Raw genomic sequence first — 6,344 nt, forward strand, 5'->3', positions numbered from 1 at the left:
AAATATACTTTTATATTAACATTAAGGATACATAGTGTAGGTGGGACCGGGGGCACCTGTAACATTTCTTTCTTTTTTTTTTTTTTTTTTACATTTTCCTTCATTACTCGCATACTACTTGAAATACACTAGCTTTAATATTAGAAAAATACATTAAATTACTAATGCAGTTAACATGTTTTCACTAAAAAGAACTATAGTATACAATTTAATGCCCCCCTTGCCCAATGGTTGTGGACAATTGTTACACAATAAAAAAAGTCATATTCACTATACAGACAAACCTACAAAGAAAGGAACTTTCATAATATTACATTATATACGTATATTTAAAATTTCTGTCAATATCTACTTTTGTTTAAATAAATTTAAAGCAAATCATTTTACACATAAATGTATATTTATTATTGGGCTGCTAAACTAGAGCAAATATTTATTTTAATACACTCTTTTTGAATGTAATTTTACTACTATATTTTAGTTAAATATGTTCACTTTCTACCAGAATTATGTCACACAGACAGACGATGGTTACATTGGGCCACGTGGCTAATATTGCAGCCTTGATAAAAGCTTGTATGCTAGCTCGCACTTATGATTAGCATTAAGCAGAAGAAAAATTGTTGTACATCTAAAATGTAACTTTCATACCTCAAAAACAGTTTTTTTGTTTTTTGTTGGGGAGTTGAAATGATTCTGCTCCTTTTCCACAGGCAGAGAGAGAACCCTACTGAGCATGTGCAGAGTAAGTTTCATTACAGTAATTGAGTGTGTTACAACTGCCCCCGGTCTCCCCTATATTAAAGTGTTTATTAAGAGGTGGAATCACTCCATTGTGATGAAAAAAGAGATTGTTGTTTTGTTGGTTCAAGCTTTTCCAATACATCTGAAACTCATGAGAAGAATATTTTACACATTTATTATGTTTTTAAATTGTTGAGACGAGTGATAAAAGTATCTTCATGGTACGAGTGGTCACTTGGTTTGAAGAGCACAAGGACTTACTGTAGCTATGTTGTTGTTGTTGTTGTTGTGATGCTGATGAGATATTACCCCGCTAAGCATGATGGGAGATTTTGCAAAGGGATCATTTCCGACTCATTAAGTTGTTTTTTTACAGACTAAGGACAGGTGTGGACCGCGGCAGTCAAGATAAGTGTTATGAGAGCTCAAATGAACGTGCAGTAAATGAAAGAAATGTTTGGTAGATTGTTTTTTTTAATGTAGAGTGGTTTGCTCACTGAAAATGCTGTTAATTTTGACATTGTTGGTTATAAATATGAAGCGAGAAAAAGGGCACTTTAAGGAATGTATCATGTATCTTTACTACAGCTTTAAAACTCACTTTGTGATCATTTCTGCACATCTGAATATTTCACACAATGATAACCATTACAGATCTTACTCATTTTCAGTTTTAATCTGTTTTTCTTTTTCACTTTCTAATGACTGCTTAGTTGCATACAAATAATCTGCTCTAAGAAAGCTACAGTGCATTTTTAGGAAAGCTTGCAATAAGTGGTGCATCTTATTGACCTTATTCGACCTATTTCCTTTAATTAAATGTTTTTTTTTCCAAGTCAAGAGGATAACATATTGCATGCGTAAATTCATGACATACCCCACCTTTGCTCACACATGTGGTGTTAAAGTGTAAACAGAAGCACAGATTTCACCATTAAGTGTCAGGGTTTCAACATGACTGATGTAGCCATGTTTCTTTCCTAATTTTGGGGGACCTTTACCCTGTGTTTGAAGATTTTGTTGAGTAAAATGTTATGTTTTTCCACCTTTAAACCACAAACACTAACATAAAATTAAAAAAACATAAAAATGCTTTCTGTCTTTAAAGTGTTTGTTTTTCTCTCAGTTCATTTTCAATTTCCATGGGGCGTTGGCATAAAAATGCCTCTGGATCATACTCTAGATAGGCCGACAGCCAATCATAGCAAAGAAACATGTGACGTAGTGCTGCACATCAAACACAAGTTGGGGTGGTGCTTGGTCCGTTTTCAAGCGGGGAAAAAATGGCAGCCTGGTTACAAACTTTATCAAAACAGAGCTGAAAAGTGCATTAAAATACACCGGACAGTATTCAGAATGATGTTTTGGCACATTTTGCCTTTAACAAATATTATTGCACTAGTCGATACTCCAATAAAACTGGAGCAGCCCTAGTCAGGTCACTTCTCTCATATATCAACAGTTTATTTTTTTCACAGGAGATTAAATGTTCAGTATGTCCGAAAACAGGTTTAGCTGCCATGGTAATGACCTTGATGCTGCTTTATAAAAATCTTTTTGGCTGACCACCACCTCGGGGATGAGACCTCACTCCCCCCTTTAACCCCTCCTCACTGGTCTGTATATCATTAACCAAAGTCCGTAATCGCACATAATAACAGTTACAAAACTCAGTTTGAAGACAGGCTTACAGAAGCAGCAGCTGCTGCAATAACGACCTCGCTAACTTGTAGGTAACAGCGCCTCAGAGGTTACATCCACTCCTCAGAGACACACTGACTTAGAAGATTTGACGCAAGGAAGGAAACATGTCTCTGGAGGGGAGTCCTCGCCTCGAAGCACATCAGTGGGCATGTGTGTGTTGTCCATCCTCTCTCTCTCTCTCTCTGGTCCGTGCCCCATGGTGTTTGAGAGTGGTTTTGAGTGTTTGGCAGGTTAAATTTAGCCTATTGATGTAAGCTGCATTCCATTCACAACAGACACAGAGACACACTCGCAGTTTGGCTTTAGTGTCCGGGAGTGTGAAGATCAGGGAAGATCAAACTACCTACTGTAGGTTGACCCCTGAGCTGCCGTGTCTCCCCTTCAAGGATACAGGTTGCACACTAGGGACACCATCACAGGTATGGATAAAGCCTCCTCAGGGTGTATTGTGTGAAAATGTGGTTTATTTAAATTTTGTTGAAGTCAGAACGTCAAAGAAAGTCACTGTGTTGTGACTAAATATATTGGGCTCGGATTTTCGATTAATTATAGGAGCCGATTCCTTATAACTTTATGGGAACGTGACATTTGATGGATTATCAGTTCATCGGATATATTTTCTATCTTTAGAATTATATTGCTTGACTTTCTTTTCAGTTTGCATGGAAATCATTTTAAAATTGTCATGAATATAAACGCTGAAAAAGGGCACAATTGAGTTATTGAACATTAGTGTTATACCAAGCTAAAAATATGCGCTTGCACTAAAACAGTAAGAAAGTTATTTTGGATGTTACGCTTGATGCTTTTACTGCTTGTTGTGCCCTGGCATAAACTTAGGACACAATATTCACCCTTGACCTTTACACAGGTGATTTATCCTGTGACAGCATTAAAAGGGGAAATGTTGGGGGGGCAATGTTGGTCCAGAGACGAGGCCAGATTTAAGAATTACATGTGTTGTGTGGATGCAAGTACAATGGGGCTTTGGGATTATGCAATGCATTGTAATCTGTCAGATGTAACCTCTACAAAAAGATTACTAGAACATGACAAACACTGATACGTCAGATTTATTCAATGGGATGAATCATCTTAAAATTCAAATAGAGGCTGACAGCAAACGGGAAAAATACTTCCTAGACAAAAAACTATATGCTAGTATATTATGTAACAGAGAAAATAGACTCTGTGTATGTTTCATTCTTTCTTTCACACCTTCTCTATATTATTTGACTCATGTTGACAGTCATACAGAAAACTGATGACAGATGACGGTAAACTTGCAAACTCTGTGTTTAGCTGTAACCTGTCATCATATGGGCTAGCTAGCATTAGTGTTCTATGGGGTCACAGTATTCGGATTAAAACTCCTTCATGACTCGGGAAGAACAACTACAGCCTGTGTCCTGTATGTGTTTCCAGTACTGCTGAGCCAACCTTGCCAAAGCCACAATGTCACAATTCTGTACAATGCCAACTGGAGAGAGGAAGAAACGCGCAGCAGCTATTTGCCGAGAGGTCCATGGTACCAATGGTATGATGTTAGAGTGAACAAACACTCAGAGAGAATATCCATTGTGACCTGGGTTCAAAATGTCAGGGCTACACTCCAGCTTTGCCATAAATAAGCTAATGGGATGATTAACTACCTTTGGTGACTAATCCTTTGTCGTTGTCCTTTTCAAAAGTCTATTTCTGGAGAGGGGAGGGAAGTTATGAGGGCCAACTGTGTGCAGCCGTTTGGATAACGTGAAGGTTTGTGACAGCTGGGGTACATACCGTCTGTAGTGATAGATGAGGAAGCATCATGTCCATCCAAAAGTAATTCTCAAGTACAATGATATCTCATTTTCCATGACAGCGCTTACAAAATGGAAAATATGAATTTTGTGACACCTTTGATGCCCCAAATCTATTCGGCTGACAAAATTATATCAGGGTATATTTATATTGTTTATCCAGCACTTTATAATCTAAAACCAGAGCAAGATTAGCCAACTGTCACAACCGTCTGCCATGGTTTGCCCGTCGCCTTCCCAACTTAGTTTGCAATAATTTTATCATTTTAATAACCGTGCAAGAATAATACCAACTGATGCATAAAAGATATAGGGGACTCTTCAGAAAAATATGTTATCAGTGACGCCAGTGGCTGTTAAGTGGAATTTTTGAGCATGTGTAGGAGTACTGAAGATAGACATGTCAAAATTTATGTCACAACCTTTGGATTTTCATGACAAAACCGTCCCACATCCTTTTCATATAAATCAGTCCCCAAGCACCCAAGAAAGTTGAAAAAGGTGTCAGTTTTTAAGTTATATTTCAATCCATTCATATTGACATTACAATACGATCAATCAAGGCATTCTCGTCCCAACTCGTCACATACTGGTGGTTTGTCTCAGCCATCAACATGTCATACCAACACACAAAAACATACCATTTTGTGTCAGCTTTGAAGATGTCATGGACAGTTTGTCACTTTTCACTAGTTACATTCATAATGGCAGTAAACAGTTGACAATAACATTTTTTTTGTTTTGTTTTGTCTTTTTTTCCTCCGGCAATTTCAAGGGAATAGTGTCCCCTAGTAATCCCACAGTGCTTCTAAAATTATCCCATCTTCTTTTAATTTCTTTTTTTTTTTTTGTTTGTTTCTTTTTTACCTTTGTCAATTCTGTATTTTATTGCACTTTTTGCACTTTTATGTGAAGCACTTTGGTGCGGCTCAGCCATCTGTAAATGCGCTATATAAATACATTTGACTTAACAGGTTTGGGCTTAAAAACGACAATTTTCTCACCAAACTGCTGGACGCAGTTTCACAGGTTGACTCAAAATAACAACAATGACTCTTGGTTTCATGCGGGACACAAACACTGGTTCCCTTGGACCGTCCACCACCCTGAATGGACCTTTGAGCTCTTTATATTACATCCGTTATTCTAAACATCTTTTGTTGCAGATAGATTTACAGAAAGCTAGTTAACAGAAAGCCAAAGACAAATGTCACGGTTTGTAACTAGTTGTGAGTGAGACTGGGCTGGAATAAAACATGAAAACTGCTTCATATAGAACCTTTAAAGGTTTTCAAACAAGATTTTTTTGACACACAACCTTTCTCTAACTTCACCATGTCAGTCTTTATTGTGCTTCTGTACTGTGTATTACTAAACAAATTTACAGTTAATCAAATTATCATCATTGCCAGATGCACCATTAACTTTGGGAACCCAAGATAATTGTCCACTTTTCCCCGTTATTGGCAAGCCAACAATATTAGTGACAAATTGTTTGCTTGATTTTCCTTTTTAGAAAATATACCTAGACTAGTGATCAGTTCGATACTGGCCAAAACCACTGTATCAGATGCTAACCTAAACTATCCGATAAATGCTTAATTAAACTTTGAGCAACAAGCTGTAAAGAGAGGTGTCATGAGTGACAAAGATGAGCAGCTGTGTGAGAAAGTTTAAATGAAAATAAGCAGCAGTATTACATAACTGAGTCATGTTTTGGTTTCCTCTTTTAGGTGAGTAAAATATTTGTTTCACAATTTTAGCATGGCTTGGTTAAGCAAAGTGTATTTTAACTGATTAGTTGTTAAACAGAAGTGGAGAAGACGGTATCAGGATGGCAACGTTATGGGCAGATACTCAAGGTTGCGTTATCATGAAGTGAAGTGGTACTGAGCCACCCCTAACCCAGACTAAATTATACATGTTGGCATAAGTAGGCTACATGTTTTAGTTTTGAAAATATCATCATTTTATAATATGCAACAATTAATCCACTGACCTATTGATTGATTAATATGTATCCCCTAAAGCTGCATGTTGGACACTTTGTTTTCTTCCTCTTGAACTTCATCTCTTTATATTTTTTCTGAACAG

This window comes from Centropristis striata, chromosome 1 (assembly GCF_030273125.1).
Source record: "Centropristis striata isolate RG_2023a ecotype Rhode Island chromosome 1, C.striata_1.0, whole genome shotgun sequence".
NCBI classification, from domain to species: domain Eukaryota; kingdom Metazoa; phylum Chordata; class Actinopteri; order Perciformes; family Serranidae; genus Centropristis; species Centropristis striata.